The sequence below is a fragment of the Mustela lutreola genome, chromosome 1 (assembly GCF_030435805.1).
Source record: "Mustela lutreola isolate mMusLut2 chromosome 1, mMusLut2.pri, whole genome shotgun sequence".
In the NCBI taxonomy this organism is placed as follows: Eukaryota; Metazoa; Chordata; class Mammalia; order Carnivora; family Mustelidae; genus Mustela; species Mustela lutreola.
In genome coordinates this window covers 269,533,449-269,556,483 of record NC_081290.1, presented here as the reverse complement: position 1 = coordinate 269,556,483, position 23,035 = coordinate 269,533,449, and the positions used below count along the sequence as shown (strand labels likewise).

The 23,035-nt window shown below is 37.7% G+C and overlaps 2 long non-coding RNA genes across 4 annotated transcripts in view; both read right to left on the bottom strand.

Moving 5' to 3' along the window:
• Positions 1–215: 215 nt before the first annotated feature.
• Positions 216–23,035, bottom strand: part of LOC131811615 (uncharacterized) — a 114,455-nt gene continuing 91,635 nt past the window's right edge. For both annotated transcript variants that reach the window (XR_009346019.1, XR_009346018.1), the window contains exon 4: positions 216–600. This is a non-coding gene — a long non-coding RNA (uncharacterized LOC131811615). The remainder of the gene's footprint in view (positions 601–23,035) is intronic.
• On the bottom strand, positions 15,093–21,395 carry LOC131811610 (uncharacterized). 2 transcript variants are annotated; one of them, XR_009346016.1, is made up of 4 exons: positions 21,284–21,395; positions 20,380–20,460; positions 19,107–19,151; positions 15,093–16,001 (listed from the first exon to the last, which is right to left on the bottom strand). It is a non-coding gene; the product is annotated as an uncharacterized LOC131811610 (long non-coding RNA). The 2 variants fall into 2 exon arrangements; XR_009346015.1 differs by having other exon boundaries at positions 20,380–21,395.

The window sequence follows — 23,035 nt, the reverse complement described above, 5'->3', positions numbered from 1 at the left end:
CTAAAATATCTAACTTTCCTATAAACACATAGAGATTAAGTGGCAGAACTGGAATTTCAGCTACCAAGGTGTGGTTATGAAATCATATCTTGATAAGTAGCTCAGAAAGGCAACATAAAAAAATGATTAACAGAGAGGTGAAGAGTTCCTGCAAGTAGCTGGTTGTTATACAAGTAACATACTCAGACACAACAACATTAAATTTCAGTCTCGTTTATTTAAAAGATTTAGAGTTCAGAACAGTCTTTAATATGGAAAAATGTGAATCAACAGTATTGCATCATATTAGTATACAGATGGTCTCATTTAATTTGAAATTCATTTTCAGTATTTCCGTAAATTGAGTTTCAGATCAGATTCTCATGATGAAATCAGGAGTAGCTCCATATCATGAAAGAAAATTCCATAATTAGGGAATTTCACAGAAGCTAGGAATTTTTCAGAATACCATTACAAGAGAGCCGAATCCTTCATTTGGCTATATAATAAAACTTACATATTTTTAACAGTTCTGTCTTCTAGCTCATCTTCATTTAAACATAGCTCACAAAACAAGGCACTTAATCTCTCCATTAAGTTCAGTTGAGAAGGAGTTCAGTCCTGGACTTAAAAGAGAGAGAGAGAAAGAGAGAGCCATGGTTAACAACCAGGTTTAAAAGAAATTGAAATTTTTGGCATGAGAAATCAGGTTTCCATGAGAGCCTGGGTGGCCCAGTAAGTTAGGCGTCTGCCTTCTGCCTTCATGAATCCAGGGTCCTGGGATCGAGTTCTACATCAGGGAGTGTGCTTCACCCTCTGCCCCTCCACCACCCCACCCCCCCAGCTCCTGTGTGCTCTTTTTCTTTCTCTCTCTTGCAAAAATAAATAAATAAAAATCTTTAAAAAGAAAAAAGAAAAAAATAGAAAGAAATCAGGAGGTTTCCAAAAAGTTAATACTTCTTTAACAAACATTATTACCATTTAATTTCTTTCACAGACAATATCACCATAAGGCATGCACATTAGCATTTACTATGCTTTGTTATTGCATCAGCGTGTCCGAAATTGACTTCAAATACAATATTCCATTCCAAGGTCTGAGTAGCACTCCCATTTTTCCAACATGGAAACAGACTCTTGAACTAAGAAAACTCAAACCAGTTGTTTTGAAAAAAGTGGTCAAAAAATATGTTTTAATATTTTACTTTTTTTTTAGTTTCAAAGGATCTCAGAGGTATATAAAGTGAAAAAGTATCACACCCCATTTCTGATCCCCACAAACGGCAGTTGGCTACTTGGAGTGCCTTCTTCCATTTCTTTTTCTATGTAAATATAAAGCTGCACAATATAGACAATATACCCTTTTTTTTAAAAAAAAAGTAAAAACTGTGATCATAAAACATAATCCAACAGCTCTCTTTCTCCACTCAATGTACCATTAAAAATACCATTGTGAATAGTGGCTGGCCTGCTCAGTTGGAAGATCATGAGACTCTTTTTTTTTTTTTTTTTTTTAAGATTTTACTTATTTATTTGACAGACAGAGATCACAAGTAGGCATAGAGGGAGGCAGAGGAAGAGGGGGAAGCAGGCTCCTCGCTGAGCAGGGAGCCGAATGCAGGGCTCAATCCCAGGACCCTGAGACCATGATTCGAGCTGAAGGCAGAGGCTTAACCCACTGAGCCACCCAGGCACCCCAGAGCATGAGACTCTTGATCTCAAGGCTGTGAGTTTGATCCCCACATTGGGTAGAGATTATTTAAATTATAAATGAATACACTTAAAAAATATCATGGTGAAAACTTGACATGTCAATATTGTGCATGAACCAGATTTCTTTATTGCACCAACAGATCTATTAAGCATTCCAACAACCTTACCCAAAATACTCTTTCACTTAAAAAAAAAAAAATTAGTGCCATGATGAACAAATCAATTTAAAACTAGGTGAGGGATGCCTGGGTGGCTCAGTTGGTGAAGCAACTGCCTTCCACTCAGGCCATGATCCTGGAGTCCTGGGATCAAGTCCCGCATTAGGCTTTCTGCTTTACAGGGAGTCTGCTTCTCTCTCTGACCCTCCCACTTCTCATGCTCTCTGTCTCTCTCTCTCTCTCATTCTCAAATAAGTAAATAAAATCTTTAAAAAAAAACTAGGCAAAAGTGAAAGTAAACAATATATTTTTATCAACATCATACTTCCAGCCAAAAATAAAAAATTTCAGGATGGTTATGCAAGCAAACTAAAGTAAGTAACATTAGGGAATTTCAGGGAAGTATGTCTTCATCTGAATGCCTACTGTAGCAGAGGATTTACAAATCTGGATTTGCTCTATCTACTCATATTTTTTCTAAAGTTCTATACTTTAACTGCTATGACTTTTGCCTAGTTTTCTTTCTTCTTTTTATTATTTTTATAAATATATTTGATGCAGGGGCGCCTGGCTGGCTCAGTCCATAGAGCATGCAATTTTTGATCTTGGGGTCATGAGTTCGAGTTCCACATTGGGTGTAGAGATTACTTATTTGATACATACAAAAGATTACATGAAATACATAAGCTAGTTATAAATCATAATACAGTGAAAAACTATAAACCCACCACCCAACTCAAGAACCAAAAAACCAGGAACCTTCCTATCCCTACAGTCCTAAATGTTCTGTATCATTCTACAGCTTTTAGGTGTATATAATAAATACTTATGTACATATAAATAAATATATATATATACATATACATGTATGTAAATACTCTATCACAATTGTATATTAAATAATAATATATTGTACACTTTGGCTTATTTTTTGAGATCTATTGAAAACCATAATATAGTGGATGCTGGAGTATGCAACTCTGATATCCTCTCCACGACCAAGACATTCATTTGCAGAGAGTGCTAGTTGCTGAGGGCTTCCAGTTGTGTTTCCCACCCCCCCCACGTGGGAACTGTTCTTGGTTGAAGGGCGTTGCTTTGCCCCGCCCCCATGGGTTACCTGCATCCAATGCCTAGATACTGCAGGAAGAAACATGCCTGGCTACTGGCCTCAATTATGGACATCTGTGAGGCCATCCTAACTGCGGAGCTCCCTGTGGGCTCAGCCCAGGCTTCTGTTAGACCTGCATCACAGCTCAACGGCTCTGTCAGCTTAATCGTGCTTCCCTCGCTCCCTTACAGATGCTGCAATTCTGAATGTATGGCTTGAATTGTGTCCCCCAAAAGATATGTTGAAATCCTAACTCTCCCCACGCCACCAACGTATGAATGTGGCCGTATTTAGAAACAGGGTTTTTGCAGATGTAATCAAATTAAGACAAGGTTGGACGGGACTAGGGTGGGCCTTAAATTCAATGACTGGGTCCTTATAAAGGGAGATTTGGAGTTGCGCAGGGAGACAGAGGAACGAAGGCCCTGTGAGCTGGAGAATGCAGTTGTGCAGACACAAAATAAAAAATGTTAAGGATTGCCAACACCCAGCAGAAACTCGAAGAGCGGAAGGATTCTTCCCTAAGGCCGTCAGAGGGCCCTGCCCATACCATGGTTTTGGACTTCTAGCCAAAAAAAACTTCGAGAGAATAATTTTTTGTTCTTTAAAGCTGCCTAGTTTTTATCAATCTGTTATAGTAGCTCTGAGGAAACTCATGTGTAAACCTAAGCCTTTTACTTGGGGAGTCTTCTGAGACTTGCTTTTTTACTTAACACCACGTTTCTTAGAATTATTTATGTCATTTACTGTAGAGGTACCTCTCCGTTTCTTTCTTCTTCACTATCAATGGCAATATCTCATCAGAGACATTCATGAATAATATATACATGAAAAACTTTTTCCAAAATGATCATGCCTCTATTTGGGGGTGCAGTTTTTTTGTTTATGTTCATTTTATTTATTTATATTTTTGAGAAAAAGTTCTATATAAATTTTAATATTCATGCCATAACTACCTTTGTATGTGTAAGTGTGTATTAGGCAAAATAATGATCCTCCCCACACTTAAAGAGATGCATATCCTAACCACAAGAACCTGCAAATGTTACCGTATCAAACAGTATATTGTGATAATAGGACTAAGTTAAGGACTCAAGATGGGAAGATCATTCAAGTGAGGCTAATCTATGTCACATGGGTCCTTAAAATTGGAGAACCTGCCTCAGATTTGGTCAGAGAAGGAGATGCAAGTATGGAAGAATGGTCAGAGTGGGGCGCTGATGCTGGCTGGGGGAATGGAGGAAGGGGTCCTTGAGCCAAGGAATGGAGGCAGCCTCTAGAGGCTGAAAAGCAGCAAGGAGACAAACCCTTCTGAGACCTTCTGAAAGGAACACTTTGACTTCAGTCCAGTGAGTCCCATCTTGTAATTCTAGCCTATAGAACTGTCAGATAATAAGTGTGTGTTGCTTTAAGCCACTAATTTGTGGGAATTTATAGGAGCAACAATAGAACACTAATACCCTGCGTGTGTGTGTGTGTGTGTGTGTGTGTGTCCTAAGGAAGCACACCTGAATCAGGCCCCGCCCTCCTCTCTTGTTTATTGTATTCAAGCCATAAGAGCCTCCCCCATAGTCTTCAAAAGCACCGAAGTTCATCCTACAGCAACCATACTTTCAGCAACCGTACTTTAAGTTCCATAAAGGTCTGTTCCATTCACTTACACAGCCCTGGGAAACAGTAACCACTCGATACACACTCATTAAACGAACAAATGGATTAGTATTGCTGAAGGAAAGGGTAAAAATTAGTGACCAGGAGAGATAACTTCCAGTGGAAAAATAAAATTGGTCACATCTTAAAAATTATTTGGCTTGTCTCTCAGCTCTATTTTCCTTATCAGTCATAACACATGAATTCTTCCTGTATAGAACCAAAAACCGAAATGGGGTGATGATGTTAAGAGTCACGTTTTATGGTCTCACCTACCCACAACCAGTTCATTTGCTGTCTCAGGTGAGAAAAACAAGCTCTTAAAAACAGGGCACAGTTATGTGGTTACTCTTTGGCCTCCTCGGTGGGCCATCTGGCAAGTCTCCAACTTCGTGGCCACTTTGCTGTCTCACGTTACCCCGTGTATAGGACGTTGAAAAATCAGAATAGTGGTTATGCTTCTGTGAAGTAGGTATCATTAGTGAACTAGGTTCCCTTTATCTATATAGGGGATCTAAAAAGATTTTCCTATTTCTAGCTCCCTTCTATCTTTCTTTACTTTGCATTATGAGAATTTTAATAAGCCTCCTCAAATCTTTGAAACAAGGTACAGACAATGGAGAAATAACCCACCTTTCTTAGCATCCCAGTATTGAGGGATCTGATGCCTGTAAGACTAAAGCACTCGGGGAGGGAGCAAGAGTAGGACTAGAGTGTAAGCGCAGTAGGGAGAGAAAGGAGGCGAGTCCTCAGGTAGCTGCTGGCAACTGCAAAACCTCCTTGGTGTACAAATGAGCTACATTTACTTCTCTCTCCCTAGTCTGTGGGTAGACTAGGGTTTGGCTGACACAGGCTGCTATGAGCAGAGCTTTGCTCCTGGCCATGGGCTGGGCTTACGTCTGCTCTGTTTCTCAATCATCTGAGATCACCTAGGTCAGAAAATAACTCTAGAGAACTCATTATCATATATATTGCAAAATATTTTATCAACAGATTCTTTTCCAGGGGTAGGAGGAAAAAAACAAGCCCTCAGTTGTGTGACCTTGGATAATTTTGGTATTTAGTTAGCTCACATATCAAATGGCAATGGCAAATTATGCCCACTCTTTTGGAGAAGATAGAGATGACAACCAGGAACGCTTAGGGACCTACTGAATTTACTGTCCCACTAGCGGTAGATAGACTATTTGCTTTACCTCATTCTCATCAACAGTAGTTCTCATTAAACTGTTTTGTCAATTCTACAGGTGAAAAAAAGTATTTCCTTTCTGAATGTGCTTTCCAACACCACCAAGAAGTTAAATTAATTCTGTTTGGTTGTTCCCTGGTGATAGCATGAGATCCCACAAGCTTAGTTTCACAAGACTGTCCCCACGTCAGATACCAGTTACAGGCCCAGGTTGTTGCCTGCTTTCCTGACCTGCTGGCTGTCCCTGCAGGTTTCCACAACATCCTGCTTGGCTTCTGTTATGTGTAGAGTGGCTCATAGAACTTGGGAAAACAGTTTACATTACTAGGTTACCAGTTAATTAGAAAAGGATACAATTCAGTAACAGCCCAATGGAAAAGATGCATAAGGGAAGATAAGTGATATGGGAAGGGACGTGGCAGTCTAGTGCCCTCCAGACATGCCACCTCCCAGCACACCCCCATGTTTAGCAACCTGGAAAATCCCTGAACCCCACACTGTTGGGTTTTTATGGAGGGTTCATCACATAGACACGATTGATTAAATCATCGGCCATTGGCAATTGATTCAACCTCCAGACCCTTTCGTCTTTCTGGATATAGGGTGAGGAATGGGACTGAAAGTTCCAACCCTCCAGTGCTGGTTTGCCCCCATCCTTAGAAGTTTTCCGAAACTCATCACATTAACATTAATTTAGGTGTGATTGACCGGGGCCTGTTATGAATAACAATACACTCCTTCCAGCTTTATGGCTATGCAGCTATTTCAGGAATCCATTATACAAGGCTAAATATTATGAAAAAGATACTCCCATTGCTTTTTTTCATTAGGAAATTCCAAAGGTTTGGAGAGTTGCAAGCCAGTAAGAGTGGATGAAGACCAAATATGTTTCTCACTATAAATCACAATATCACACATTGTCCTAATTTGCATGTTTTTTTGAGACTGAAGTTCTCTTCATATGCTTATTTACCGTTTATTACTTCTTTTGCACACTACCTCTTCATATCTTTTGCTCACTTGGCATATTTCTCTTTTTCCTAATGATTTGTTAAAGGTTTTACAAGGTTATTTGTATGAGCTTATTAACCCTTTTTGTTTATTTACTTACTTATTTTATTTTTACTTATTTTGAGAGAGAGAGCACTCATGGGAGCAAGGGGAGGGGGAGAGGGAGAGAGAGAACCCCAAGCAGACTCCATGCTAAGTGTGGAGCCTGATGTGGGGCTTGATCCCACAACCCTGAGATCACAAACTGAGCCAAAATCAAGAGTGGGACATTTAACCGACTGATCCACACAGGTGCCCCTATTAGCCCTAATAGAAATGCATTTACCATTTTGTTATGGATAATTTCAAACATATGAAAAGGTAGGCAAGATAATATAATGAACTCCCTCGTCTAATGAGTTTTCATAACTATCAACTCATGCCCAATCTTGTTTATACAACTATCCACTTCTCCTTTCCTACAGTTTTTAAAAGAATAATCTCTAGGCCCAACGTGGGATTCAAATTCATGGCCCCAAGATCAAGATTTGCACACTCCACTGACTGAACCAGCCAGGTGCCCCTCTCCTGAATTATTTTGAAGCCAATCACAGAAAATATAATCATTTTATCTGTAATTATTTCTGCATGTACCTGTAAAATTATAAGGGACTCTTTTTTGAAAACAAAATACCATTATCCCACCGAAAAAAAATTAACAGGATTCTTACCATCAGATAGTCCCAACTTTTTGCCTTATTAGTGTCTTTTTTATTTAATGGTCTCTTTGCAGTTGTTGATATGACTAATGTGCTTTTGTTTGAAGCACATCTAAATCAAATATCCCTGTAATCACACACTACATACTTTTTCTTCCTCTTCCAAAGTTTCCAGCATACTTTCATTTCTATGAAAAGTAGTGAAGGAAACAGCATTGAAAATGGAGTTGGGAAGCCCTAAAGGGGGAGCGCTCACATGCATACCCCTGGTTGCAGCCTATACAGCAGGCAAGAAGAAGATCTCTTTCTGCCCCAGCAGCAACACTTGCAGCCAGTGAGAAACCACCACCACCTCTAACGAACTTTTGTGTGAAACAACCCTCCCCTGAAAACTAATAAAGGCTTACCTTCCCTTTGTCTCTTTGGACTTGCCTATGGTTTTTCCAGTTTACTCCTCCTAAATCACAATTCCTCTGCTATTCCCAAATAAACTCATTTTGCTAAAAAATAACTGACCATTTTATTTTTTTAAAGTTGACACACATGGAAGATGCATCAAGTTGAGAACATTAGGATGGACAGGAAAAGCTAGCAAGAAAGTGGGATTAACGAAAAAAAAAAAAAAGTGTTTAAGTAAGCTGTGAAAATAGGTAGTTAGGTTAACTGAAATGGAGTTGCTAAAAACTAAGAACTACCAAAAAGTGAGTTGCTAAAAACAGATGTAAAATCAGTAATTAGACTCACCACAAATAATCACCAGAAACATGTATAAATAGTCTAATTGGGTAACAGCATTCCATTTTCTGAATACCAAAGGCAAAGGGAGAGAGAGCGAGAAAGAGAGAGAGTATGTGAATACAGTAAAGGTGAAATAGATTCCTTCTCAGAGCTCAACGCTTGTGGTCTTGATTTATACTTGGATGCAATGTAAACAGCTGCTCCTGGCTCTGGTATACCTTTGTTAGGTGAAATTCAGAGGGAAACAAAATGTATGGGTATAAATGACAATAGCTCTCTGACACCAGTCATCTGGGAATAAAATGTTGACACTCTGGTTTTAACTAGGGAGAAATAACCTTTTTGCAACACATGAGCAGTCCCAAGGTTTTCTGTTTTCTCTTCCCAATCCACACTTTGTTTTAGATATGTCTTCGTGAGAATTGCCTTATTTATATCTCATTTTATTCTCTGTCTATACATGTGTGTTTATTGAAGACGTTTGAGTGAACATTCTTTCTGTAAGTGCCTTAATATGGCTCTTTTTTGGGTCTGGATTTGTAGAGAGACCAAAGACCCACTTTTAATATTTTCACACATTCCTCATAAATAAACTACTCAACGATTTGCATGGCAATGTTAAAAAAAATTGCTTTCCAAAACCAAGAATATTTCTTATTTACACATAATTTTTAGTGAACTGGGCTGAACATAAAAGAAGACCCTGTTTATAGAAATCCAATTAATTGCAAACTTACAGATAAAAAAAACCAATCTGTGAACAAGATTATAATTTTTGATTACATGTTTCCAAGTGTATAGAAAACATGATTTAAATTGCTCAGGGAAGGGGCACCTGGGTGGCTCAGTCAATTAAGCACCTGCCTTGGGCTCAGCTTATGATCCCAGGGTCCTGGGATCAAGTCCTGAATCGGGCTCCTTGCTGGGAAGGGAGCCTGCTTCTCCCTCTGCCTATTGCTCCCCCTGCTTGTGCTCTCTCTCATTCTCTCTCGGAATAAATTCATTAAATCTTCAAAAAAATAAAAATAAATTGTTTAGGGGATGGGACACCTGGGTGACTCAGCCAATTAAGCATCCAAATCTTGATTTGGCTCGGGTCAATATCTCAGTGTTGTGAGACTGAGCCCTGCCTCAGGCTCCACACTGGGCATGAAGCCTGCTTAAGATTCACTCCCTCTTTCTTCTGCCCTCTCCTCTCCCCTTTCCCCCTTAAAAAAAAAAAAAAAATCGAATACTGCCATAAACATTTTTCCAATTTACTTTCAAAAAACTAATGGCTACTAAAAATATATAACCAATTTTATTTTACTTTTTAAAGATTTTTTATTTAAGTAATCTCTACACCCTGTGTGGGGCTTGAACTTAACAATGCTGACTGAGATCAAGAGTTGCAACCTCTACCAAGTGAACCAGTCAGGCATTGCAAAATATGTCCAATTTTAGATATTTCCTTAATGTTCTAGAGTCTGTAAAAATTAGAGATACAAAACTGGAGATCTCAGAGTTAATCGATTCTGTCTTTCAATCATGCAATGGAAATCTCAGGATACCAAGAGAGAGACTAATCAAGGAATTTCACAGGCCTTTTATTCCCTATTGAATGTATATTCAAACACCTTTCATTTACCTGTTTTACCTTCCCTGGCCCAGGGTGGGAATATTGAATAGTCCAAGTGTTCCTGACCAGAATCCTGCTCAGCCAGTATAAGGGACATTTTACCTGCAGACTTTAGATGGGATGAGATATTCTGATCCCTAACATACCCCAGGAAATGTACTGTGTGTCCATGTCTAATTAAGTTCATTTCAACTCTCTTCTGATTTTTAGAAACAGATGGATAAGTGTTCTCTTAAGTTAATTGAGGGAGCTTTTAAAATAAAGTCAAAGCTAGGGGTATCACCTTGAGGATTTGTAAATATTAGTTAATATCCTTCAGGGTGCATATAATCCCTATTTTATTGTAAAAAGTAATAATAAACTTGGCCTATCTTGTTGCGAAAGAACATTGGTCTGAATGTTAATCTCTTTCATTTCCCATTAGAAGAAAAAAATATATACGGAGGTAGCAGATTTTCAGATCCTATTTGCATAATATCATGAAAATCCCTCTTGCCCCTCATTTATCAATGACATAGTAAAAATATTGTACTCTATTAACTTCTGGTTTTAAAATAAAAACTCAAGTAAAAAACTAGACACATACTGTATTTTAATCTGCCTTTTTACTTAAAGTAGCACACATTTCTCCAACTCCTATTTTCTATGTAATTGTTAATAGCTTGACAAATTCCCTGTATGAATGTATCATAGACAGATCTAAACAATATTCTACTGCTGGGCATTTCAGTTGTTTCAAGTTAGCTATTATAAATAATGTTGAAATGAACACTCTATGTTTCAAACACATCTCTTATGATTTCTTTATACTAAATTCTTAGGTATGCAATTTTGGGGTGCCTGGCTGGCTCAGTTGGTAGAGCACATCACTCACGACTTCAGGGTTGTAAATTCAAGGTGTAGAGATTACTTAGATAAGTTAAAAAAAAAACCTTATGAAAAGTAATGCAATTCTGTGTTAAAAAGCATGAGTGCTTTGTTTTTTCCTCAGTCCACCTTATTGAGAGATAACTGAAAATACGATTCTGAATTTTAAGTGTTTGATGGTTTTTGATAAATTTGTAAATTTGCATAACTACCATGATCAAGATTAGTATTTCCTCATGCTTTATAGTCAGTTCCCTCCCTGATCCTTCATCCATCGTGACCAATAGTTGTTTTCACTCTCTCATTTTGCCTTTTCTAGAAATGCAGATAAATGGAATCATACAGTATATAATCTTTTATGTCTTGCTTCTCCATTAGCATGACATCCTTGAGATTAATCCATGGTGCGAGTATTGGTAGTCTATCCCTTCTCGTTCCTTAGTCGTATTCCATTTGGTTATCCATTCTTCAGTTGATGAACATTCGACTTTACGATTTTTCACTGTATGAATAAAACAAATATGAATGTTTACATACAAGTCTTCACGTGGACAAATGCTTTTATTTTCCTTGACTAAATAATACTGAGAAGTGGAATTACAGATTAAATGGTAACTGTTTAATTTTATAAGAAATTGACAAACTGCTTTCCAAAGCATCTGTATCGTTTTGTACCATGTCTTCACCACACTTGGTAGTGTCAGTCTTTTTCACCTAGTGGGTATATAGTGGTAACCCAATGTGGCTTTAACTAGCATCTCCCTGAAGAATAAAGATGATGAACATTTTTGTATGTGCTTATTGGACAGTCATTCCTTTTTTTGGTAAAATGTCTATCAAAGTCTTGTTGGGGATTTAGGGATTGATCAAGATCAGAACACACGTACTGGGCAGTATGTAGAGTTACAGGAGTTTACAGGGTTGCACGAAGTTCCTCAGAGCACGAGACTGGAGGCTGACAACGAGGGGGTCACTACCCAAAAAGGGAGGAGGGCAAGGGAACTCCTGGAGGAGAGGGCAATCAGATAGGAGGATTACATGTCCAGGTGATGTGCTCTAGCAGCATGGTAGAGTGTTTCTGTGTCAGAGCTTTAAAAAGGCAGCACCAAAGGCTTGGGGACTTTATGGGCCCAGAGCTTATCTTTTTTTTTTCTTTTTAAAGATTTTATTTATTTACTTGAGAGAGAGCACATGAGTGAGCGAGCACAAGCAGGGGGGAGAAGCAGACTCCCCACCAATAAGGGAGCCCAAGTGAGGCTTGATGCCAGAACCCTGAGATTGTGATGAGCCTAAGGCAGGTGCCCAACCCACTGAGTCACCCAGGTGCCCCCAGGATTTATCTTACTGACTGCCAGCAGATGTGGAGGTTGGTTTCCTGGAGTATGCAAAGCAGGCAGGTTCTAAAAATCCACCTGTTCGGACTATTTTGTAAATAATGGAATGTATAAAAATTTGAGTTTGGCACTGGTGGGCTTTTATAGCTAAAAGCTTTCAGACTGTCATAAGGAAATAAACTTGGAGGAACACCTAGGTGGCTCAGTTGGGTCAGCATCTGCCTTTGGCTCAGGTTATGATCCCAGAGTCCTGGGATCCAGTCCCATGGCGGGCTCTTTGCTCCATGGGGAGCCTGCTTCTCCCTCCTCCTGCTTGTGCACTTTCTCTCTCTCTCTCTCTCTCTCTGAAAAATAAATTAATAAAATATTTTAAACAAGAAATAAACTTGCAGCCAATACACAAAGATGATCTTTGCCTCACTTACTTAACAAAGTTTTGCTCTGTTTTAATTAGGTTGCCTGTCTTCTTATTACTGAGTACTAAAATTTCTTTATATTTCCTGAAGAGGAATCCTTCATCAGATGTGTTACAAATATTTTTTCCCAGTCTATGCCTTATCTTTTTATTTCTTAACAGTGTATTTTGATAAAGATGTTTATTTTAGTAAAACCCAATTTATTAACTTTTTAAAAAAGATTTTAAGTAATCTCTACACCCAACATGGGGCTCAAACTCAACCCTGAGATTAAGAGTCATAGGCTCTACCTCTGACCCAGCCAGGCATCCTATTAACTTTTTTTAATGCTTCTTACTTTCTGTGGCTTATCTAAAAAATCGTTGCATTACCCAAGATTACAAAGATCTTCAAGATCTTCCTCCTGTTTTTATCTATAAGTTTTATCTCTTGTGTTTGGGTTTGTGGATCCATTTCAAGTTAATCCTTGTATATAGTGTGAGACCAGAAACAAAGTCCATCATTTTGCCAATGATATCCAACTGTTCCTACATCATTTGTTGAAAAATTTTTCCTTACTGATTTCACCTCAGAACTTTTGTTGAAAATCACTTGATGATATATTTACATCCACTTTGTTTTGTCCCATTGATTTATATATCTATCATCATTAAAATTACACTCTCTAGATTACTATAAAGTCTTGAAATCAAATAGTGCACCTTTTTGGACTTACCTACTCTAGAGCCTTTGCACTTCCATATAAATTTAGCCTGCTGAATTCTATAAAAATAGTTCAAAATCCTACTGGTATTTTGACTGGAATTTTTTTTGGATCTATAGATCAATCTTTAGAGAGGTGAAATCTTAACAATATTGAGTCTTCCAATCCATGAACACGGTATCTGTCCCATTAGTTTGGTCTTCTTTAGTTTCTCCCTGCAGTGTTCTATAGTTTCCATATACATTCCATATAGTTTCCTTACACATACTTTGTTAAATAAATCTCTAAGTATTTCCTGTTTGCTGTTGCTATTTAAATGGTTTGTTTTCTAAATTTCATTCTATAGTTTCTGTTTGTTTTTTGTTTTGGCTAGGACATGAGCATTTTTTTAAGGCTTTTCATTAATACTGTCATGTATAAAGGTTATACCAGATTATATATCCAAAAAATATGAGATTGCCTGTTTGAGCACACTTCTTTTTTAAAGTTCTGAAAGAGAGAAAGAGACAGCACAAATAGAGGCAGAGGGAGTGGGAGAGGGAATCTCAAGCAGACTCCATGCTGAGCACAGAGCCGATGTGGGACTTGATCTCACAACCTCGACAGAATGACCTGAGCTGAAACCAAGAGTCAGAGGCTTAACTGACCACACCACCTAGGCACCCCTTGACCACACTTTTGTAAGTACTGCTCTCATTTAAAACCCCCAAGCATGGCAGATTTGGCAAATAGTTTTATCCTTTCGATTTGCTTTTTTGGACTCCTGAAGAATTATAATCTTCTCTTGAACAGAGGAGTTCATTGCTGGACCTCAGGCACAGAACATTTGCTCATACACAATGGTTCACAGCACACCATCACTACTGGACTTTAATTTCTTTTACCTCATTCCCCACTCCTCCCTCTATGGGCGACTTTTTTCTTGTTCTTAGGAAACCATTCCAACGTGTTTGATGTAGATTTTTAAATATTTTCTTACAGGATATTTTTATTTCCCTGTTTTAAATTTATACAAATGGTATTTATAGACTCCATTGTTTATTACTTTCACTAAACTGCATCTTTAAAACATGCAGATGTGGAGGATATATGCAGTCCTTTGCTTCTAACGCACGACTGTATATGTGAGCCTTCACCAAGTTTTAACTAGCTCTCTCAGTGATTAAGAAACCTAGATCGGTAGAGCACTTTGGTGGCTCAGTTGGTTCAGCATCCAACACGATTTTGGCTTGCTCTGCATTGGGCTCTGTGTTCAGCATGAAGTTTGCTTGTCTCCCTCCCTCCCCACTGCTCCTTCCCTCCTTTGCTTGTGTATACCCTCTCTCAAATAAATAAAATCTTAAAAAAAAAAACAAAAAAAAAAAACCTATATTGACTTGGAGTTTGTCACCAAAAAGCCCAATATAATTATTATTTTCATATTTGTTCCCTTAAAGACCTGTGTAAGACTTCTTGAGGACATGTATCCAGGACGATTTATTAATATCTATATTAAATTTTGCCAGACTGCTCTCCAGAACAGCTCCACCACTTTACACTAAGCAACAGTGCATAAGGGTTCCTATTCATCCCCATCGCCATCGACACATGACATTATCCATCCATCTTTCCACTTTTTGTTAGTCTGTTGGGTACTAAGAGAAATTTTCTTGTGGCTTTAATCTGACCCTCTCTCATTACTAATGAGTTTGAGCATACCTTTCTGTCATTCGCCTATTTAATATCCTTGGTACACTTTTCTACTGAGGCTCTTGTTTTTTTTTATTATTTAGGCATTCCGTTACACTGTAGATACATGTAGACATATTCTCCTATACTGCCATCTCTTATAAAAATGATGAAATCTTTTCTTCCCCAGTATTTTTTTACAGGTATCATTGACACATAACGAAGCACCCAAAACCTCATAAGTTTAAAAGAAACCATTTTATTTTGCTCATGATTTTGTGGGCCAAAAATTGAGAAGGGCTCTCCTGGGTGGTTCATCTGATTTACAAAGCAACAGCCAATGGCAGGTGGGGCTGGAGGATTCATTTCCAAAATGGCTTCTTCACTTACATGTCTGGTTCCTCAATGCTCCTTGGCCTCTCCAGATGTTTTATCCTCCAGGAGTTCATTAGATGACTTTGGCCTTCTTAGAACATAGTAATTTGAAGGTAATTACATCTCTTACTTAGTGGGTGGGTTCCAAAAGGCAGGAAGAAATTGCCAGGTGAGGTAAGAACAACACCTGTAACTAGGATATCATCCATTCTACCATGTTCTTTTGGTCTAAGCAGTCAAAAAGCCTACTCAAAATTAAAGAAGTGGAGAGATGCCACGTTTTGATGACAGAGTGACATCAATCACACTGCAGAAGAACATGTCAGCTGGGAGATATTGCTGTGGTCATCTTTGGAAAACATAATCTGCTACGTTATGCAATGACATTATTGTTTTTTCTTTTGTGAACTGTCAAACCATGGCTTAGCCTTTCTATCTTCTCTTACTGATTGATAAAACTCAAAATTACATATCTCAAACTTTTACATTTCTATAAATTATGTTCTTTCCAAGTTTTCCTCTTCAGGTAGAAGACTACAAGTCAGTTTCATTTACTTTACCATTAGTTTTCTTTTTTAAATCTTGTGTTAGAATGAAAAAAATTGGGGACATCTGGGAGGTTCAGTCCATTGAGCACCCAACTCTTGATTCAGCTCAGATCATGATCTCAAGCCCTGCACTGGGCTCCATGATGCACATGGATCCTGCTTAAGATTCTCTCTCTCCCACTCTCTCTGTTCCTCCCCAACCCTGTTCAAGTGCTCTGGCACTGTCTTAAAAGAAAAAAAAGAAAGAAAGAAAAGAAAACTTTACTTAAATCTGTGTATCTCAAAAAAATGATATTTTATAGAATATAATTAAGTCATTTCACAAATATCTTAAAATTAATTCCATAAGTTCAAATTCCTTAATTATAACAAATAGTACAGAAAAGCTTAAAATCACAGATGTCTTCATTTTAACTAATGCAATGGGTCTTTTCTTTCCCTCTTATAAACTGTACAAATTTTGTATCTTTGATTAATACTAAAATATAAAGGAAAAAGCTGACCACTCCTTTAATACACCTTCACTGTTTTTTCCCTTTGGGAAAAAACAAAAACAAAAACAAAACTTCTTGAAAAACAATTTAAAATCCAAAAACATGGAGTTAAAAAAAATGAAAGTGGTTTACAAATAATTTTTTTAGATTAGTAAATATACATAACTTCTATTCTTTCAGATCAATTTAAAAATATCTTCTTATACAGTCTTCATAAAAATTTCACAAATCTGCATCTCATGAGTGTCAGGCAAGAAGTAATACTGTCTTCATGTAAAACTTGTCTGAAAATTAAAAATCATGCTGATCTTCATTAACTAAAGACTGTTAATAATAGAAAAGGAGACTAAAGCCATAAATCCTAGATGTTTTCACAGGCCACATTCTGGAACTTGGTGCTGAGGTTTAAAGAAGTCATTAATTCTTTTTTCCCCAGAATATAGAAACCTAGCATATATAGCATTTTAATTATATAAATGTAATGTGACAAGGGGAGCCTGGGTGGCTCAGACCGTAAGCATCCAACTCTTGATTTCGGCTTAGGCCGTGATCTCAAGGTTGCAGGATCCAGCCCTGAGTTGGCCTCTGCGCTCAGCAGGGAGTCTGCTCGAGAATCCTCTGCCCTTCCCCCTGTTTGTGTAAATTCTTTCTCAAATAAATAAATAAATGTATCTTTAAAAAAATATTATATAACAGTAATACTTCATTAAAATAAGTATTTGTCCGTAATACGTCCAGTATGGTTTTTTTGAATATCAATGTTGAGATTCACTGACTTTCTTGAAATTCTAAGCACGTATCTTTCACCAAAATTGGGATGTTTTCCGCTACTGTTTCTTCAGTTGTTTTTTGTACTCTACTCTTCCTCTTCTCCTTTTGGGATTCTGATAAAATGAGTATTAGACCTTGTGATATTGTCCCATTGGCTCTGTTCATTTACCTTTTCTATCATTTTCCTCTCTGTTCATCAGACTGGATAATTTCTATTGCTCTAGGTTCAAGTTCACAGACTCTTTTCTTCATCATCTCCATACTGCAATTGAGGACCTCCAGGGAATTTTGGGTTTTATTTTGGTTATTGTATATTTGAGTCCTAACATTTTGTTACACACGCACACACACACAAATATCATCTCTCTGCTGAGACTCCTCTTTTTTTTTTTTTTCAAGAATATTCTTCTTGATTCCTTGAAGCATGGATATTTAGAATGAATATTATCAATATTTTAGAGGAAAAATGGTTTTTAAAAATTGAAGCAAATAATTTGTAAAAAAGTACCAAAATAAACAAAAATGCCATTTAAGTTCTAGAGCCAAACAAACACACCGAGGGAGTAAGTTAAACAAAATGAAAAACAAGGAAAAGTCGAGGACAAAGCAAAATAATCTCTTCAGGGCTCTTGAATTTCTAAGATCTAGAGAGAATCTGGGGTGCATAGGTAGCTCAGTTTGTTAAGTGTCTGCATTCAGCTTAGGTCATGATCCTGGGATCAAGCTCCAGGTCGGGTTCTCTGATCAGGAGGGAGTCTGCTTCTCTGTCTCCCCCTCTACCTCCTCCTCTCTCTCATTCACTCTTTCTCTCTCAAATAAATAAAATCTTAAAAAAAAAAAAAAAGATATAGACAGAATCCTTTAAGTTTTGGAATATATGCCTATGATCTTGCTTTCTTTCCAATAGGAAACAAAGTAATATCTTTTAACCTAGATACAACCTTTTGCTGTAACCATTGGTGTGTTGTGTCTTGTCTAGAAAAATCCTACGATTAATAATCTGTCTTCAAGAAATAATATCCAGCAGAGCAGAAATAATGTATCCTGTCCTGGAAATATATGTAGGAAGAGCAGAAAATAAGATTCAGTGAAAGGCATGAAAAAATTTTAAAACTTTTTCCTCTTTCTTTCAGATACCTAATTATCCTACAAAAAAGGTGGAGTGAGTGGGTGGAGATGCACTCCATGTTTAAGAGTATTGTTATTTGAAAACAAAATATATAAACAAGTGCACAAAGTACAACCAACAATTCTTCCACTTCAAATACTATAAAGGAAAACTAAGGGCCAAATTCTGAATGGGTGGTTTTGTTGTCTTGTACATGCAGTTTTCCCACACACAAATGTTCACAGATGCAGAAGTACATTAATAAAAATGTGTATTTTCAGCAATGTGAACAGTATTGTATAGGGAAATGAAATTAGAAAGGTTTTACATAAAGGGCTCAAACAGATATTCCCACTCAATCCCTCCCCACCCGTGTTTCCAAATTTTGGTTACAAACTAAAATAAAAACTTTATTTTTTTGTTATCTTCTACACTGTATTATTTGGAAGTAAGTTTGTATTTATTTTTGAATGAACAGCAGAACCAAAGGCTTTCATTTATAACACCTACGTCAAGAACATTACCAGTGGGGCGCTGGCTGGCTCAGTTGATAAAGCATGTGACTCATGATCTACGGATCATGAGTTCAAGTCCCCTGTTAGGTGTGGAGGCTAATTTTAAAAAGAATTAATTAAACAACAACAACAAAAAGAATGCTACCAGTTACCCTTTGGTGCTATTATAGCTCACTGAAAGGAGTTTTGTCAAAACCATACAAAGCCTAAGTTTCAAAATGATCACCTTTGACACATTTATCAAATACATATGCACAACCTTAGGAATCATGTTCTCCAGAAGGTAGTGGTTATTACCACATTTTTTTCTGGAAGCATAACTGACCTTGTATTTCAAAAAACATTTCACACCAGCAGAATTGAAATGATGTTGGTAGAAAGCAGAGTACAAAACAAAGGCCTCAGGGATTAAATGTTAAAATGTTTGGGTGTAAAATCTCACCATTTCTTGGAGATGTGTCTACTCACAAATGTCCAGAAGGGCTCTCTGAAAATACAGAGATACATTTATTTCTAAACTTTTCAAAGTAAGTACCTACCTATTCCAAGCACCTTCAAATGAACCATTTGTTGAGGACCTGAGTCATAGGTAACTTGGCAATTAAAAACGTATGCCTCTTGGGGTGCCTGGGTGACTCCAACAGTTAAGTGTCTGCCTTCGGTTTAGATTAGGATCCCAGAGACCCAGGATCAAGCCCCACATTGGGCTCCCTGCTCATGAGAGACCCTGCTTCTCCCCCTACACTTCACCCAACTTGTGCTCACTCTCTCCCCCAAATAAAACCTTAAAAAAAAAAAAAAAAAAAAAAAAAAAAAAAAAGGTGTGCATCCACTTTCAAAGCAAACTGTGGTTGTCATTGGTTTTGAATGATTTTATGATTCTACAAATCTACAAATTCTATCCATTCCTAAGATACAGTTTTCCTAAGATACAAAACCAACTCACCAGTATTTTACCATATTACCAAACAACAACAATATGAACAGTATAGTACTTAAAAATTAAGTTTCCCAATCTTTTTCCATTGGCAAGTTAATTAATATTTGAAGATACACTGGCTTCAGGTCAGAGTGAAGGAAATACCATCCTGAGACCTGACTAGCAAGCCAACAGTATTAGTCTATCAATCTGTACCCAAAATCATATTCAACAGAAGTATGTATACAAACCCATCCACTTTGCTCCCTTCTATACCACTACTATATTTTCAAATATTCAAGTACTAAGCAAACTCAGACAAAAGGGTAATTATGAAAACCTGTACAGATACATCAAGAAAACTCATACACAACACATTGAAGGGTTTTTTCATGGTATATGAAAGCAGTCCAATAAAATGACACAGAAACAGGTTTTATAGGCTCTAAAATATAAAGAAAAAGAACAGTTTTTTCCCTCTCGCTATAAATCATTTCTGTTACATGGCCTGTCCCCCAAACTAAAAATTGGTAGCTGATTTCCAAAACCATGCGGTACCTTATTTTAAATCCCCTCTTTCACCAACCTTGAATGAAAAAACTTTCTAGACACCAGTACTATTTGTGGGAGTAAAAAGCTTTTATATAATATTGTCTGAGAAATAGCTTTTCATGGCCAGTTAGGCCTTAAGTCATATAAACAACAACCAGACTATCTAAATAAGGCAGAATTTATGGAGCAGCACCTGAGGGCAGAAATAGTGAGGGTGTGCAGGGGTGTTAAGACAGGTACTGACCTGCTTGGCAATTTGGTGTTATCCAGAGATTCTGATACATGCAGTTACATGTCAGTACACAGTGTCCCATTTTGACTCAAGCTGAGAGAGTATGGAAAAACAAGTAAGATCAAAGTGTACCAACAGGCAGAGGAACCCTGGGAGCCAAGAGTAAGGTAAGGCATCTAAAAGCAAATCTGATTCCCTTAAGTAACCAAATCACCCCACAGCACCACTAAGGTCAAAGGGCTTGCTCCCTAGAACTAAGGGTATTTGTTTCACATTCACTTTTTGCAATACTGTTCTACAATACTGTTCTACGACCAACTGCAAAGCAGTCTTCCAGAGGCTCACAAAGGTTTAAGAACACATCCAAGTTAACAGAAAGGCATTTCATAAGGAGGAACTGCGGAGCACGGCCTGTGGGCATTAGGAAACAGGGGCAAGGTTCACCACACGCAAGAGAAGGTGAAGCACACGTTCAGGGGCACGTTCACCACTCACGCAGTTTCTCACACCGAAAACAAGACAGACAACACTCAGGATATTGCCCTTCAGACTTCCCCAAATTTCACCTGTTGCACAAATCCCACCAGACCCAAGAAAACAAGCCCAACCTAACCTCAAATAGGGTCCTGAGCATCAACGACTACAGGAACACAGTACAACACTGTAAGAAAAGTGGGAGAGGTGCAGGATACAAACCACAACAAAACAAGGCATGCTCCAAAATGCTTAGGCGCTGGCCACCCAGATATTTTGAAGGCTGAAAGCCCAGACGGCTAGGGTCTGGCAGGTTGGAGCCCCTCATCTAGCCCTTAGCTGCCAGAGGCCCCCAGGCCGATCTAGCGACACCAGGCCCCAAGCTTAACCCAACACACCGCTCCCCACCTCCCTGGCACACAATTAACAGGCCCTCGGTAACCTGGGGGCTGTCGGTGGCCTTCTGATGGTACAGAGAGCCCCCCAAGCCGTCCGGAATAACAGAATCCCCCAATTCCTGCCCTGGCGGCGGCCATCACACCCAAAGAACGAACTTTTACGACAACTCCCACAATACCCGCGGCCTACAACTCCCAGAGTGCACCGGGCGCCGCTGCCGTTAACCCTGTCGTGGCGCCGGAGCTGGCGAGCCCTTCATCCCTCCCCGTGACAGAACCCAATTGTTGCACCAACTTTCTCCCTCACAATCCAAAGCTAACTTTGCAAATTCTGTCAAACAGTTCCAGTTCTGCTGTTTCCCTGCCTTCCTTTATCACTCAACCCCCCTCAGCTGCCCAGAAAATTATCCCTGACAGAGTACTACTTGTTATCCCCAGAGCACTCTTCACACTGCTAAATACTTCTCATTTATAGGGGTACATTTAACTTCAATCAATCTTTCCTTTTACCTTTATAATTTTCTGGCATTTTTCTAACTTCTTGTAACACAGATATTTTGGTACTCAACATTATTAATTTAAAAATTGTTTTCTAAAATCTGGGAACCAACAATAGAGAAGGACTATCCTATAGCTGGCTATAATAGTCTCAATCTCTGCTTTTTGTAAGATACACTTCCTCAAAAAATTCATGCAACTCTAAATAAGTCCTAATAAGAAAAATTAGATATAGGCGATATATATCTTTTCGATTTCAAGATCTTTTTTTTCTTTTTTAAAGGGAGAACTATTGTGTCAACATACTTTATTTTCCCTTTTTCTCTCTATTGATAGAAAGATAATCAGAAATAGCATATACTACTACTTTATTCCTTTCTGACTTTAAAAAATAACAAATAACTAGCCAGGAAACATTTTCATATAATTTGAAAAGAAAACCAAGAGTTCATTCTTTCAGAAAACTGCACAATCACCTATTTTGCTAATGAAAGAACTCCTTTAAAGTTCCTCATTTTAATTAAAAACAAGTTTCAAAATGCATTTCTTTTAAATACATTGCCCATAATTTCAGTAAATACGACAATCACATGTAGAGATCACTGTATCATCAATATAAATTAAATGTGTAAGATGTACTTACACAAATTGTAACTTGCTCAGACGTGTAACTGACTGACAGACAAAATAATGCTTCAGTATTTGATGCATGCACCAAAACAACAACTAGATTTCTCCTATAGTATCTGCTATTTTTCTCACACCAAAATATAAAACAAAATGTACATAATGTCTGATTTTTCCTTGGAAACATTTTGCCAGATGAAAGGGCACTCAAAATGTATCATGAATTTCAAATCACAAAACTCAGAAATCCTAACACACACACACAAAAACCCCAAAGCCCTTTGGGAAAGATACGTCTTCAGCAAAACTCTACAAAATCTTATTTTAAACATGACCCTTAATAATACATTTAGCTTATTAGTAAATTTTTTGATCTAGTAAACTACAATGAAAAAATACTTCTACAGCATTAATTTTTTTTCATTCATATTACAGTATATAGTTTCATTTACAATTAAGGTAAATGCTATATGCCAAGACATAAAATATATACATAAATATGCTTTAAAATTTTAGTTCATTAGACTATTTTAGCTTTTGTATTTTTCTAATTTTAACTTAACATCTTAGTTAGGACTTAGCTAGGCAAAGTTGCATTTTTACTCTCTATTTTTTAATATCTGCTAGACCATAAAAATGTAATGCATATTTTATATATTATTCTTCTGATG